General features: G+C 58.2%; 1 protein-coding gene and 2 long non-coding RNA genes across 6 annotated transcripts in view; all 3 read left to right on the top strand.

The window, feature by feature from the left end:
• Positions 1 to 16,102, top strand: part of LOC142823386 (maestro heat-like repeat-containing protein family member 7) — a 42,563-nt gene that overhangs the window by 14,158 nt on the left and 12,303 nt on the right. The gene's annotated exons all lie outside the window — the stretch shown is intronic.
• LOC142823395 (uncharacterized) lies at positions 742 to 1,991 on the top strand. The gene is made up of 3 exons (XR_012898612.1): positions 742 to 816; positions 1,345 to 1,497; positions 1,851 to 1,991. It is a non-coding gene; the product is annotated as an uncharacterized LOC142823395 (long non-coding RNA).
• Positions 9,926 to 14,441, top strand: LOC142823396 (uncharacterized). Its single transcript, XR_012898613.1, has 3 exons — positions 9,926 to 10,014; positions 12,246 to 12,363; positions 13,730 to 14,441. It is a non-coding gene; the product is annotated as an uncharacterized LOC142823396 (long non-coding RNA).

Here is a 16,102-nt window from a genome sequence, read left to right as displayed (position 1 = left end):
GGGCGCGGGGCTGGGAGCGTCCCCGGGAGGCAGAGGCAGGGCCGGGAATGGGCCGGGAATGGGCCGCGTTCTCCTTTCCCCGGGGAGGGGCGACCCTGGGCCCTTCAGGGGGGCTCTTGAGGGACTGGGCCTGGGGACTGGGGAGTGGCCGTCAGTGGATCCCCTTGTTCCACCCCCGGAGTGACCCTTCAGTCGGGGCCATTGCTCAGGGTTGTCTCCTCGCAAGGCCGGCCCCGCCCCGCCCCGGGAGGTGTCTCCGTCCGTCCCCAGAGCTCAGACCCGCCTCGGCGGCCGTTTGCATGGGACGTGCAGCCCCAGGATGCTGAGGGACCCCCCCTCTTCTCTCCCCTCAGAACTCCGCCGACTGGCCGAGGATGGGTCACCACGTGGACCAGCTGGGCCTTTTTATTTCGGACCCATCCGAAGACGTCAGCCGGCTGGCCCGGGAGGGGGTGCACAGCCTGTATCAACTCCTCCTGCACCACAGGGGTAAGGAACCCAGCCGGGACCTGGGCCCCAGGGACACCCTGAGGGTGCCGGCGGCGGGGGGAGGGGACCCAGCCCTTTTCCCCCAGACTGGCCCAAGGGGGGATGCGTCCCTCTGTGTTCCCCTCCTTCTGCCCCCTGTGCCCCTCCATTTGCCCAGGGATGCCTGCAGGGGCCCGTGGGAGGGGAAGGGCTCAGACCTGCCAGCAGAATGACCCTGTTGTGTCTCTTGCAGGCCTCAACATCCACCAGACAGAGGACCTGTGGTGCAGGCACTGGTACAAGGAGAGGTGGGTCCTGGCTCACAGCAACACCGTCAGGGTGGGAGAGGTAAGGACGCGCTGCCAGGGCAGGGCAGGGCTCGGGGGTGGGGCTGGCTGGGGCCCTTGTGCGGGTAGGACGCGGGGGGGAAGCGGGGAGTGAGTCGCTGATCGAATGGTCGATGCATTTTCCCTCGACTATTCGAGCCGTGGACAGGGCGGCGCTGCCCCTTTGTGACGCTGTCCCGGCGTTTCAAAGGGGCGGCGCTGCCTAGGGGCAGCGCCGCACGGAGCCCGGATCTCCCGTAGGAGGGGAACCAGGGCGGGACGGGGGGCAACACTTTTCGATGGAGGCTGCTCCAAGATGTTGGCCAGTGGCCTAGGGCTGCTCTGTTGTGCGGATGGGGGTGAGGTCTGGGAGGGTCTTGGGGGCAGGAGGAAGGGGTGACCTGGGGCAGGGGTTGGGGTGCCGGGTGAGGAGAGCGTCTGGGTGCAGGGTCTGGAAGGGAGTTTGGGGGAGGAGGAAGCTGTTTTAGCCCCAGGAGTTGGGGCCGGGCTCTGGGCCGTCAGCTGAAACCTCCTGTGCTCTTGATTCCAGGTCTTTGGGCAGCTCTTCACAGCAGAGCAGGAGAACTGCTTTTTGGACAAGGCTCTGCTCGCTGCCCGCTCCCCCCTGCGGCGCCCCAGCCAGGCCGGGCTGGTCCTGGCCCACGCCCTGCATGGGCAGGCCCATCAGCTCCTGGGATACATGGTGAGCAGCAGGAGCAGATGCAGGAGAGTGGGGCAGGGCCAGGGTCTCCTTCCCATCCCCTCAGGGAGTCCCCCGCCCCTTTCCTCATGCTGCCCCCACCCCACGTCCCTGCTGGCAGAATCCCTCCTGCCCCTGCGAGCGTCCCTGGGGGTGGGGGAGGCTCTGAACACAGAAACTGTCCTAGGAGGCGGGAGGGGGCCGAGGTGTCAGGAGACCTGGGGGGGTCAGGAGCTCACCCTGCGGGCCTGATGGGGGGTGACCAGAGAGCAGGGGGGAGGAGGGTGGAAATGCTGGGGGGGCCAGTTCCCCTGAGTCCCCAGGGATGAATGTGACGGATTCTGCTTCCCTTGCAGCAGGAAGACAGCCAGTGAGAGCAGCAAGAGCTGAGGAGCCAGCAGCTGCATCCCCCTCCCCCCAACCCTCCCAATTGTACAGAATTGTATTTACATTCTGATTAAACAACATTTGAAAAAACATTTGGATCAGGCTTGGTCAATAATTTTCATGGGGGGGCCATTTTGGCAACTGATCAAGGGCCACATTTCTACCGAGGGTTTTGGGGTCTGGGACGGGGTGGTTGGGTGCAGAAGGGAGCTTAGGGTAGGAGCCTGCGTGCAGGGAGGGCGGGTATGATCTGGGGCGGTGGATAGGGGTGCAGGGTCCAGGAGGGGGAATGGGCGCAGGAGAGGAGTCTGGCCTGGGGGAGGGGCTCTGGGGGGTGCAGGTCTGGGAGGGAGCTGTGACCTGGGTGAAGGGGGAGCAGAGGGTTTGTGGGGGGGAGTCTGGCCTGGGGGAGGGGTGTTGGGGGGGTGCAGGGTCTGGGAGGGAGCTGTGACCTGGGTGAAGGGGGAGCAGAGGGTTTGTGGGGGGGAGTCTGGCCTGGGGGAGGGGTGTTGGGGGGGTGCAGGGTCTGGGAGGGAGCTGTCACCTGGGTGAAGGGGGAGCAGAGGGTTTGTGGGGGGGAGTCTGGCCTGGGGGAGGGGTGTTGGGGGGGTGCAGGGTCTGGGAGGGAGCTGTGACCTGGGTGAAGGGGGAGCAGAGGGTTTGGGGGAGGGGGTGCGGGTGCCAGAGAGGAGTCTGGCCTGGGGGAGGGGTGTCGGGGGGTGCAGGGTCAGGGAGGGAGCTGTGATCTGGGTGAAGGGGGAGCAGAGGGTTTGGGGGAGGGGGTGCGGGTGCCAGAGAGGAGTCTGGCCTGGGGGAGGGGTGTCGGGGGGTGCAGGGTCAGGGAGGGAGCTGTGACCTGGGTGAAGGGGGAGCAGAGGGTTTGTGGGAGGGGGTGCGGGGCCAGAGAGGAGTCTGGCCTGGGAGAGGGGTGTTGGGGGGGTGCAGGGTCTGGGAGGGAGCTGTGACCTGGGGGAAAGGGGGACGCGCCTGGGACCGGGAGGTGGGGAGGGGATGTGGGTGCCAGGGGCAGGCTCTGGCTGGGAGGTGCTTTCCTAGGCAGCTGCCACTTAGCAGGCACCTGAAGGCTGTAGCTGGAAACTGCTCCAGGTGGCTCTGCCCCTGGCAGGGGGGAGGGAGGAGGGAGCAGCCAGCATCATCTCTCAGCTGCGATTGGTCAGAAACTAGCCAATGGGAGCTGAGAGGTTTCCTGGGGGGCGGGACTGAGCACAAAGCATCCCTCCCCCTTCCCTTTTTTTTTTTTTTTTTTTTTTTTTTTTTTGATCTGAGGAAGTGGGTCTGGCCCACGAAAGCTCATCATCTAATAAACCATCTTGTTAGTCTTTAAAGTGCTACATAGTCCTGTATTTTCCTTCCCAGGCTGTAGCAGCCTCATTCAGGGTCTGTCCCCTCCCCCCATGCCAAGGGGGCCTGGTCTGCCCCCCCCCCCCCCCCCCAGAGCAGGGCCCTGCCCTGTGTCCGCCCCTTCCCTGGCCGCTGGCTTTGGTCATGGCGACCCCAGTAGGAAGCTCTCCCCTGTGTGGAAGGGTCGCACCAGCCCCAGGCCCCTTGTGCTGACCCCCAGGAATGTGCTGGAGCCGGGGTTGGGGGGTGGGGTGGGGGCTGCTGGGATGGGCCAAACCCCCAACGCTGGGTGCAGGGATTGTGGGGGATGGGCCGGAGCTGTCGGCACCAACTTGGTGTGGGGGGAGGTGGCTGGTGAGCAGAGTCAGTGACGGGTCTGTCAGTAGGGGAAAATGGCCAATTGCCACCTGGGGTGTATGGGGGAGCCCAACTGCCACCTGGTGAATGGGGGAGCTCAATTTTCAACTGTGGGGAATGGAGGAAATAATGTGGAGTGGAGGGAGCGAGATGGGGGGGGGCTGAATTGTTCCCGGAGGGGAGATCTCCCTGGCTTGGGGGGCGTTTCCAGCAAAGCCCTCACATAAGAGGGAGACAGATGGGGGGGTAGGGAGAGGACGGGGATGGGCAGGGTGGGTAGAAATGGGGAGGGGCAGGAGAAGGGAAGGGGGAGGAGATGGAGGAGAACAGGGGACAGGAGTGGGGGCGGGGATGAGGAGCAGGACAGAGGCAGGGCAGTGGTGGTGATGGCTGAGCGATGAGAACAGCTTGCGGGGAACTTAGCTCTCCCCCAGCTGTACACGCGATACTAGACTGACTCTAGTCTCTCTGCGGCTCCCCGGCTGGGCTCTCACTCCCACGTCTCCCCTCAGGGTGCCTGCCGGCTCCCCTGCTCTCTCTGAACGCGTCCCTGGGGCCATTGTTACCATGAGGTGTCTGGTCCCTGGAGCGTCCCCTGTGACCCGCTTTATCTTCTGCAAGGACGGGCGGGAGGCTGCCAGCCAAGTGTTCACCCCCAGCCATTCACCTACCACCTCACCCGTCGCGTCTCCGGCCCGGGGGACGCTGGGAATTTCTCCTGCTGGTACCAGCACAGGAGTGACAATAAGGAGCTGCTGAATTCCAACCTGAGCCTCTCCAGGACGCTGCGTGTGACCGGTGAGGCCCTGAGGCCCAGACCTGCCCCACCCAGAGCAGCTGGGCAAAGACAGCCGGACCCCACTGCTGGGGCAGGAACATGGGGCTGTGCTGAGCAGAGGGGGCTCTGGGGCAGCTGGCATGTGTGGGCAGCAGCCTCCGTCACACCCCTCCTGCAGGGCAGGGACTCCCTGCCCCCCATCACTGTGTCTAGGGGAGCTGGCTGGGCCGGCTCAGCCCAGAACAGCCCCGGGTTCTGTGAGAGACTTGGGTGGTAGGCTGGGTGTGGGCTGGAATTAGGGGAAGGGTCTGGGGGGCTGGTTGGTATTAGAGGTAGGATCTGGGGGCTGGGATGATGGCTGGGATTAGGGATTAGGTGCCGGGGGCTGGGATTAGGGGAGGGGTCTGGCTGGGATTAGGGGCTTTTGTTATCGCTGAGGTCACTGCCTGGCTGGAAGGGAGCAGGGTGGAGTTAAGGGATGGGACCGGGGCCATTTGCCAGTGTCGCAGCCCTGGCCCCTCCTCCCTTTACTGTGACTGTTCCCTGCTGCTGCAGGTGCCCAGGAGGGAGACGCTGCCGCCAGCCCAGGTACCCGCACCGAGCACTAGGGCTGTTCTCGGCCCCCGAGCTCCTTGGGGGTCTGTCCTGGCCTGGGGTCTTGTCCTGTTGGCATAGTTGGTCCACCTCCCCCAGAGGCAGTCGCTATGGCAACGGGAGAAGCTCGCTGAGTCTCTGGCACTGCTAAAAGTCCACTGTGCCGTTTCTGGAGTGTGATGCTCCTGGGTCAACGTATTAGATTTGTTTGAGGACGTTTACGTGGGGCTGCTGTGATGTAAATGAAGAAGGGGGCAGGTTCTCCCTTAAGGTACCTGTCTGGCCCCTTTCACTGAGTAGTTGAGCACCATCATTCATGTGCCTGGGAGGCGGTGCTGTTAGCATCCTTGTACAGATGGGGAAACTGAGGCACATGCCCGCAAACACCATACGGGGAGCATGGAGCGGAGCAGGGACTCTCACTCGTCCCAAGTTGGTGCTTTAACCCAGGAACCATCCTGCTTTACCCAGCCTGCTGTAAGCAGGTACATTTCAAGAGAGCCCTCCGGCCCCAGGCATTTCTGAGCTCTGACTGCTTGTGGCTTGTTCTTTGTCTATACAGGTTGACTGGTCTCCCAGGTGCTACTGTAGTACACCGAATAGTACTAGGAATGTACAGCACCTGGCACAATGGGGTCTGGTTCCATGACTGAGGCTCCTTGGTGCTACGGTAGTACACCTCATAGTAAACAATGTACAGCGCCTCGCACACCTGCTCCACAACCGGCGTTCCTAGGCGCTACCCCAAGATAGGCTCATGCTTGCTCCAACCCCAGGGCTGCCGCTGGCAATACTGAGGCGTAACAGACGAACCCTAGTCTCGTATGGACCGCTCCATCTAAACCAGCGAAAGCCTGATGCAAACCTACACAACTGGCTGCCTCGTTCGCCCTGAGATGGGGACACCGTGCAGACGCGACTCTTGCACCTACAGCAGGGCCTTGTCGTGGTGAGAACGCCAATGAGCACTTCAGTGGCGGTTACCTTCCTACCTCCCATTGACGTTCCATGGGAACTGAGCACCTCACTTTGTACCTTTCACCATCACGCCTCCCGTCCTTTGGCCAAGATCCATAAAGCTACATAAAACCCACCTGCAAGCAGCTTTATGGATCTAGGCCGAAGGACAGCGCTCATGTAACCCACACGCCTACTGGGTGGGTGTACTGTCCCAGCCAGTGGCACGGAGACCACGTCCAGAGACAGTGACTCGGCTCTGCAACTTTAGCGGAGAGCCAGGTGGCTTTTACCTCATGCAGTAGAGGAGGCTCCAGACTTACAAACCAGGTAACAGAACTTTTGCATTCTCCTCCAGCAGCAGGCGCTCCGACACAGCTGGACTGGGTACAACACCTGCAAATAACCCAGGGTATGTCTACACTACAAAGTTAGTTCGAACTAACTTTCATAGGCGCTACACTAGCGCTCCGCTAGTTTGAACTTAATTCGAACTAGCGGAGCGCTTAGTTCAAACTAGGAAAACCTCATTTTACAAGGATTAAGCTTAGTTCAAACTAGCTAGTTCGAATTAAGGGGTGTGTAGCCCCTTAATTCGAACTAGTGGGAGGCTAGCCCTCCCCAGGTTTCCCTGGTGGCCACTCTGGCCAACACCAGGGAAACTCTATTGCCCCCCTCCCGGCCCCGGACCCCTTAAAGGGGCACGGGCTGGCTACGGTGCCCATGCCAGGTGCAAGCCTGCCAGCACCCAGCCAGCAGACCCTGTACCTGGTACGGATCGAGCCAGCCACCCGATGTCCCCCAGCCCTCCCCCTCTTCCCGGGACCAGGCTGGCGGCTCCCGGGAGCTTGCCCAGGACTGCAAGAGGCGGGCACCCGCCTAGGCTAGTGCGGACATCGTGGACCTCATCCACAACCTCCGCACTAGCACAGGAATGTGGCCGTCTAGGGCAGGAGAGCTGCCAGCCTGGCCACCCAGGAGCAGATTTACATGAAAATCAAGGTGGTCGAGTGAGACCCACGACCCTGAGCCCTGAGCTTAGAACATAAAAACATAAGAATGGCCGTACTGGGTCAGACCAAAGGTCCATCTAGCCCAGAAGCCTGTCTGCCGACAGCGGCCAACACTAGGTACCCTGGAGGGGATGGACCGAAGACAATGACGAAGCCATTTTTCTCGTGCCATCCATCTCCAGCCTTCCACAAACAGAGGCCAGGGACACCATGTCTACCCCCTGGCTAATACCACTCCATGGACCCTACCTCCATGACTTGATCTCACTTCCCTTTAAACTCTGTTCTAGTTCTAGGCTTCACAGCCTCCTGCAGCAAGGAGTTCCACAGGTTGACTCTTTGCTTTGTGAAGAACAACTTTCTGTTACTAGTTTGAAGCCTGCTACCCATTCCTTTCCTTTGGTGTCCTCTAGTCCTTCTATTATGGGAACTAATGAAGAACTTTTCTGTATGCACCCTCTCCACCCAACTCCTGCTTTTAGAGACCTCTATCCTGTCCCCCCTCCGTCTCCTCTTTTCTAAGCTGAAAAGTCCCAGTCTCTTTAGCCTCTCTTCATATGGGACCTGTTCCCAACCCCTGATCATTTTAGTTGCCCTCCCCTCTCCCAGCCTCTCTCTTCCCCTCTCCCACCTCCTTTTCCCAGTCTCCCCCAGTTTTGTTCAATAAAGACAGATTCAATTTTTGAACACAATTGTCCTTTATTTTGTACATCAAGAAGAGGGGCTAGGGAAGGGTAAGTGGAAGGAGGTGAGGGAGGAATGGGGTACGAGCCCCCGATGGGGAGGACTGGGCTGGCTTTTGGGGTGGAAGCTCTCCTGCAGCCCCCCAATTGTCCCCTCTCCCCAGATGGCAGCCTGCAGCAAGTGCAGCCGGTCTGATGGCTGAGTGCTGTGATGTGCCCAGTGTGGGTACTCCGGGCACTCCAAGCCAGGACTGCTTTGCAAGCGGGGCACCCCTGAGAACTGTCTGTCCGGGCTGGGGGTCGGGACCCTTTCAGCGCAGCCCTCGGCTAGCCTGAGACAGCATCTCCACGCTCTAAGTCCTCCTCTGATGCCCTGCCGGCACTGCTTCCGGCCATCCTTAACCCCGGTTCAGGGTCCACTTAATGTGGACATGCTAGTTCGAATTAGCAAAACGCTAATTCGAACTAGTTTTTAGTTCTAGATGCGTTAGTTCGAATTAGCTTAGTTCGAATGAACTAAGTTAGTTCAAATTAGCGCTGTAGTGTAGACGTACCCAAAGAGAGGCAGCCTGGCCAGATGCAACTATTCATTAACTTCCAGGCCAGAGAGGGCCATTGTGATCTTCAGTCTAGTCTGGCATCCTATGAAGTGCACACAGGCCCTTCTCTTCCACTTGTTTAGACAGAGGCACCCTGGGGCACCTTAAAGACTAACACATGTATTTGGGCATCAGCTTCCAGGGGTAAAAAACACTTGAACCTGCTTTTCCTCCGCAACAGCTGATGCCCAAATAAATCTTCAAGGTGCCACAGGACTCCTTGTTAGTAATGACTGTTGGGGTTGCCCCTCTAAGGCTATGTCTACACTGCAAGCTTTTTGCAAAAGAACAGCTGTTCTTGCGCAAAAACTTGCAGAGCGTCTGCACTGCATGCATGTTCTTGCACAAGTAAATTTACAGTACAGCATCAGAAAACAGGGCTTCTTCCGGAAGAGTTATTCCTCTCCCTACGAGGAATAAGCCCTCTTGCGCAAGAGCTCTTCTAGAAGGTGGCAGTGTAGACAGGCAACATGAATTTCTTGCGCAAAAAACCCCTATGGCTAAAATGGCCATCAGAGCTTTCTTGTGCAAGAGAGCGTCCACACTGCCATGGATGCTCTTGCGCAAAAGCACATCTCTTCCACAAAAGCACATGGCAGTGTGGACACGCTCTTCTGGAAGACCTTTTGCACAAGAACTCTTCTGCAAAACAGTTCTTGTGCAAGAAGCCTCCAATGTAGACGTAGCCCACGAGTTTTAGGGGGGTAGCCGAGTTAGTCTGTAACAGGAAAAACTTAAAACACAATGGCTACGTCTAGACTGGAATGATTTTCCACAAATGCTTTTAATGGAAAACTTTTCCGTTAAAAGCATTTGCGGAAAAGAGCGTCTAGATTGGCACGGATGTTTTTCCGCAAAAGCACGTTTTGCGGAAAAGCGTCCGTGCCAATCTAGATGCACTTTTCCGCAAGAAAGCCCCGATCGCCATTTTTGCGATTGGGGCTTTTTTTGTGCAAAACAAATCTGAGCTGTCTACACTGGCCCTTTTGTGCAAAAGCTTTGCACAAAAGGACTTTTGCCCGAACGGGAGCAGCATAGTATTTCCGCAAGAAGCACTGATTTCAGACAGTAGGAAGTCAGTGTTCTTGCAGAAATTCAAGCGGCCAGTGTAGACAGCTGGCAAGTTTTTCCGCAAAACCAGCTGCTTTTGCGGAAAAACTTGCCAGTCTAGACACAGCCAATATATAGTCATCTTAAAGATTAACAAACCATGTAGATGGTATCATGAGCTTTCCTGGGCATAGCCCACTTCTTCAGATGACTGGAGTGTTGTATGTCCAGAACCAAAATGAATAGGGGAGGAAAAAATGGGAGGGGGGGGAAGGAGGCAGTGGGTATGTAAATATCACAGGGAAAACCCAGCTGGTATGTAACAGGCACCACTGATAAGAGTTGTTGGGAATTTCCCAGGAACCGATCGGGGTTTCTTAGGAACAAGTTTAAAAAGGGGTGAGAATCGGGGTGAACTGGGTGGATGCCTGGGTGAGGGTTGGGTCGAACAACGCAGGGAGGGAAAAGCAGGAGCGTGGGGCGTGAGGGCAGGTGAGCGCTGCGGTGAAAGCCACGTGCGCAGGCCGGGCCGGGCCCCTCTCTCCTCCAGCTGACTTGCAACTTCCACTGCCGGCCCACGTGGCCCTCGGAGGGCGGAGCTTCCCCTTCCCTGCGCCCGCCCCTGGGGCCCTCCAGCCAATGGGAAGCGAGGGCTAATGTTGCTGGTGTTTCAACATTCGGAGCCGGCTGGAACAGCTGCTGCCGCGGGCCCGGGAGCTGCGAGCAGGCAGGAGGCGGAGGTGAGGGGCGGGGGGCGGTGACTCCTGGCCCCGCAGCGCAGGGGGGTCCGGGTCCGTCCGGGGTTACCAGGCCGCGCACTCCCCTCGCTCTTGGAGGCGACGCTGGTGCCAGTGTCTGCTTCAATGCGACCCTACAATAACAAGCCCCAATCGGCCGAGTCGCTGCTTGTTTCACCTCGTGTCCCCCTGCGCTGCAGAAATCCTGCCTGTGCTGGGCCAGCCCTGAGACACGGGGTTCCCCCTGCATTGTAAGCAAGCTGCCCCCTTCTCCCCCATGCTCCCCATTCCCTGAATATCAGTCCTGCCCCCGCAGCCTGCACAAATCTTCATCCTTTAGGACCAAATAGGAAGGGGAGGGGGCGAGGGATTATTTTCTTTATTTCCACCCCCCCAGCGGAAGGAGCTGTTCTCTGTGTCTGTGTTTACAAACCAAGGAACGTGTTTCTCCCTGGTTTGGGTTGGGGTTTTTTTTTTGCCTGTTTCTTGACAAGATTGATTGAAATGTTGGTCTGACTAGAGCAGACCCCAAGTTTAGTGCCCTGCCCTGAAGCAGGACGAAGTCAACCAAGACCTACGGGTTTGTCTAACCCTGTCTAATTCTTTCTTCCCACCCATGCTTCCCCAGAAGGGATCAGACAGGCTGTACACAGCGGGTGTTTAAGTCTCAGCTTGACAAAGCCCTGGCCGGGTTGATTTAGTTGGGATTGGTCCTGCCTAGAGCAGGGGGCTGGATTTGATGACCTTCTGAGGTCTCTTCCAGCTCTATGATTCTATGATTCCCTCCCCTTTCCTTCACCATCATTAATATCCTTTTGCAGTGAGTTCCAGAGGTTGATTATACACTTCAAAATACGGCCGTTTTAACTAGAGCTGGAAGGAAGTTTTCTGAGGGGATGTTTTTCCATTGGAAAACGCTGATTTTAGTGACCTTTTGTTTGGAAGGGGAAAACTCCACCATTTCAGAACATTAAAATGTAGTTTTCCATTCCTGAAATGACTCTTTGTTTGGTCTCTTTAAAGTTTATCTTCCGTAATTCACCGTAATACATTTTAAAAAAGTCAAAATCTAAACAAAATGTGAATTTATTTGCAGAACTGTGTGTGATCAGGAAAAAAAAGTCAAAATCCTGGAATTTCTAGTCCCAGTTCAACCCTACTTTTAGCCACCTTGGTGCCAGGGATGTAAAATCTCATTTAATTAGCTAACCAGTTAAACAATACGTTGAACCAGTTAACCGAATAAATGGGACATGTAGGGCGAGTGGTCCCCCTGCGTGTTAAAGATGGGCTTGGAGCAGCCCCCACACCTACCCCCGTGGCACACTGCTGTGACTGCTGAGCAACCCTACCCATGGTGTGCCAGAGTGCCCTCTGCCTATGGCTGGTGGAGGGCTGCTCCAGCCCCCACTGGTTAACCATAACCGGCTTACTGGTTAACCATTCACTTCCGAACTTGGTGTCCCCACTGCTAACATTAGGACAGTGGTCCCCAACACGGTGCCCGCATTTGTATGTGCCCACCAAGTGCTCAGGGCTGGCCTGGCCCCGGGCACGTGGCGCATGTGCGGTGCCGGAGCTGGCCCCGGGCGCATGGTGCACAGTGAGCGCCGGCCCCGGGGGCGCCGCAGATTGGCTGCCTGCGCTATGGCCACGTGGTGCATGGGGGGAGCGCAGGCCCCGGGCGTGCGGCACTTGCAGGGTGCGCCGGCCCCGGGCACGCGGTGCTTGGCGGGGGGCCCGGCCCTGGGCGTGCGGTGCTTGTGGGGGGGGGGCGGCCCTGGGAATGTGGCTATGGGGGGGCCCCACCCGGGAATGTGGCTATGGGGGGGTCCCCGCCCCCAGGTGTGCAATGGGGGGCCCCGCGCCAGGGCGCCCTGCGGGCAAACGGCCACGCCCCTTGGCGCCTGGCAACCTCAAATGGTTGGGGACCACTGCATTAGGAGAAGCCATTGGCTGCCTCCCCTGCCCCGCCCCATTCCTTCTTTTACATTCCCCTGCTCCCATGGGGGTCACGCTGCCCCCCTTTGAGAGCTGATGCTGAAAAGTGCTGGGAAAGCTCGGGGCGATTATCTGCCTGACCCCGGTGAATAGGAGCTGCCAAAGGCCCTGAAGTGTGACAGACCCTGGAGCTGTGACCGGCCCTTTCACCCAGCAGGATGTGCCGAATGCCCCAGAGGACCAAGGGATGGTGGGCGTGGCACTTCAAGCACACCTTGATTTTCTTCTGTCAGGGCTGGGGCATGGGACTGTCCAGGCTGGGTTCCTGTGATTTCCCGCGCGTGCTGGGCGGATGGTTTCCTGTCCAGTGCAGACTGCCGCTGGTGCGGGACCTTTGCATATAAACGCTGGGTAAGTCCTGGTGGGTTTTTAATGGGCAGTGCCATGTGGTTTGGTAACTCAGGGTGCCCCTGTATAAAACTATGGGACACCAACATTTTGAATACTGTGTACAGATGTGGTCTCCTCACCTCAAAAAAGATATTTTGGCCTTGGAAAGGGTTCAGAAAAGGGCAACTAACATGATTAGGGGTTTGGAACGGGTCCCATATGAAGAGAGGTTAAAGCAATGGGACTTTTCAGTTTAGAAAAGAGGAGACTGAGGGGGGATATGATAGAGGTCTATAAAATCATGAGTGGTGTGGAGAGGGTGAATAAAGAAAAGTGATTTATTAGTTCCCATAATAGAAGAACTAGAGGACACCAAATTAAGTTAATGGGTAGCAGGTTTAAAACTAATAAAAGAAAGTTCTTCTTCACACAGGGTGTAGTCAACCTGTGGAACTCCTTGCCAGAGGAGGCTGTGAAGGCTAGGACTATAATAGAGTTTAAAGAGAAGCTAGATAATTTCATGGAGGTTAGGTCCATAAAAGGCTATTAGCCAGGAGATAGAAATGGTGTCCCTGGCCTCTGTTTGTGGAAGGCTGGAGAAGGATGGCAGGAGACAAATCGCTTGAACATTGTCTTTGCTCATCCCTCTTTGGGGCACCTGGTGCTGGCCACTGTCAGCAGACAGGCTACCCAGTACTGCCGTTCTTATGTTAGGGTTCTTGGTTGGGGCACAGGGCAGAGCCCATCGGTTCAGAGCTGCTAAGAGCAGAGTTATTTGCACTTACGTCCCAGCCAGACTCCCTCCGTATCCCCTAACGCAGGGCTGGGGGGATCCTTTTTTGGGTCGGGGGACACAGAGAAATCCGTCGGGCCTTGTAGGAGTTGGGCGGCAGGAGTGGAGCTTAGTGCCTACGGGGCCAAGGGAAACAGAGAGGGCACCATGTCCACAGGGCCGGGGTGCCATTTTCCCTAGGGCCTCCGGGGGGGGCGGGGGGGGGGAGTGTGTCTATGGTCTAGGAGCCAGGGCCCACCAAAGATGAATCCGACCCAGGCTCTGGTACATCTCTGCAGCGCTGCCGGCCGGTTCCCCCACCTCTTGGTCCTCAACCCAACTAGACCCGCTTCCCGACGGCTGGTTGCCCCCCGGCCAGCCCCGCTCCCTCCAGCCCCCTCCCAGCCAGCCCCGCTTCCCAGCGGCCGGTTCCCCCCCACCCCCTCTCTTCCAGCCAGTCCCGCCCCCCGCCCCCCCGGTCCCTGCTGTTCGGTATTTTTTTTAAACCATCTGGTAACCCAAGCAGGTGGGGGTGAAAAGGGCACAGAACTGCCCGCACAGGCGCGTCTGGGAATGAGATGCTGCTCTAACATCTCCGCCTCTGTTCACTTCCAGCCCCTGCCTCGTGGCGCTGGCCCCCCCGTGGCCTGGGAGGGTTCCCCAGGCGCACCATGGCCCGGCATAGCAAGCTGCAGAAGCACATCCTGAGCCTATACAGGCAGTTCCTGCGCGCCGGCCGGGAGAAGCCGGGATTCCTGCCTCGCATCCAGGCCGAGTTCCGGAAGAACGCCAGCATCCCCCGGGCCGACGTGATGCACATCGAGTATCTGCTCCGCCGTGGCCAGAGGCAGCTGGCGCAGCTCCGAGACGCGAACACCAAACAGATGGGCACCTTTGTCCAAGCCAAACCCGAGGAGCAGTGACCCCTGCTGGTTGGCGCAAGCGTCTGTCTTGTACTGGGACGGTTGGGGGTGAATTCACAGATCTGCCTTCCTGGTTCTCACATCCTTGTGCACCCTCGTGTCCGACCACAGGGAAGGAAACGTCCCGTCGGTGCCTGGCTTGGCATTCGCTGGGCTAAACGAAGCCGGGTTTAGGTGTCTTTATAGGCAGCCACTATAGGGTGAATTTAAGAAGCTGGTCTCGCTCATCCAGGCTTTTAAACAGTTCAGGTGTGGATGGGCGATCTGGAGGAGATGCTCTTGTTTCCAGGACCTGGTACACAATTCATTCTACCCCTGCTGGCTCCTCTCTTCCATCGTTAGCCAAAGACGAACAAGCCAGTTAGCCCAGGGAAATAAAAGAAAGGGAGAGCGGTGGCGGAAAACCCCGTGTCTGTCATTTTCTCCAATGATCCCTCAGTTGTCCGAAGGATGGGTAGGGGGCCCGGGCCCTCCCTCTCCACCGGGCCCCGACCCCGGGCCCTATCAGTGGTGGGCGGTTCCTACCACTGGCTCAGCGGGGAGTTCTCCCCGAAACGTGCCAAGCCCGCCAGGGCTTTTCCTGCCCCAGGTTGCTTCCTACCCCAGCCCTTTGGCCGACGGAGATCCCGCCCGGCGCTGGGCTGGCGGTGGCACTGACGTTGGCAGGCCCGAGGTCTGGGGCAGCAGCGACAGGGGATCAACAGCGGGCGCTGCGGTCGAGCTCGGCCCGGGGACTGTAGCGGCAGAGGCAGTTGGCCCCTCCGCCCCGAGGCCAGCCACAACTGAGCTGTCTCCCTGGCTTTTGTACCTGGCCCGCAGTTGGAGCATGCCCTGCACTGCTGTGGGGGCGGGGCCTGCTCAGCCCAGCACTCCAGTTTGCTCCTCCCTTGGCCAGTGCGGGGCTGGACCAAGGCATGTGCGGATGTGCACCACCAGTAACACAGGCTGCCTCCTCTGGGGGCTCTGCTGATCAGCTGAGTGGCACCTGAATTTCACCCGAGCGGCTGCCCATGCACACAGCTTGCAGAGCACACTGGCCCCTGACTGGCCACTGGCCGAGTGTGTGTTTGTGTATATTGGTGTGTCCCTGTATGTATGTGTACACTGTGTTTGTATTTTTGTGTGTCCTTGCATGTGAGTGTGCGTGCCTGTGTGTGCACAGTGTGTGTGTGCATGTCTGTGTGTGCACTGTGTGTGTGTGCACTGTGTGCACTGTGTGTGTGTGCATGTCTGTATGTGCACTGTGTGTGTGTGCGTGTCTGTGTGTGCACTGTGTGTGCACTGTGTGTGTGTGCATGTCTGTGTGTGCACTGTGTGTGTGTGCACTGTGTGCACTGTGTGTGTGTGCTCTGTGTGCACTGTGTGTGTGTGCATGTCTGTGTGTGCACTGTGTGTGTTTGCATGTCCTTGTATGTGCACGTGACGTTGTAAGTGAACATCTCTGAATCTTTCCGTGTCTCTGCAGGGGTGTTTATGTTTGTGTCCCTGCGTGTGTGCTCCACCTGTGGGAGTAGTTAGAGGGGGGGGGGTGTTTGGAGACAGGGTGAGGGGCAGGTGGTGGAACCTCCATCCCTAGAGGTTTTTAAGTCTCTGCTTGACAAAGCCCTGGCTGGGTTCATTTAGTTGGGGTTGGTCCTGCGTTGGGCAGGGGGCTGGACTCGATGACTCCTGAGGTCTCTTCCAGCCCTAGGGTTCTAGGATTCTGTGATAGGAGGTGTAATGGGGATGGGTAGATAGATGAGGTGCATGGGGACAGACAGACAGGCAGACAGACAGGCAGAGGGTGCACAGGGACAGACAGATCACTAGATAGATATCGGCAGTGTGTGGGCGCCCAGTCGGCCCCAGGGGATCAGCGAGACGAGGTGGCTGGGTCGTGACTCTCACTGGACAGCACCGGCGGGCGGACGGGCGAGGGAGACGAGGTTTCGCGCTGACACAGAGCTCTCCGGCAGGCTGGGAAATGGACTCCCAGCCCCACAGGTAAACCCAGGGCGATGCAGACGGGTTACCCCAGCGTTAGCCCAGATTGCCAGGAACCAGCCGAGGGGACGTGGCCTGTTAA

The sequence above is a fragment of the Pelodiscus sinensis genome, chromosome 33 (genome assembly GCF_049634645.1).
Source record: "Pelodiscus sinensis isolate JC-2024 chromosome 33, ASM4963464v1, whole genome shotgun sequence".
Classification (NCBI taxonomy): Eukaryota; Metazoa; Chordata; order Testudines; family Trionychidae; genus Pelodiscus; species Pelodiscus sinensis.
This window is presented reverse-complemented; position numbering and strand designations above follow the sequence as displayed.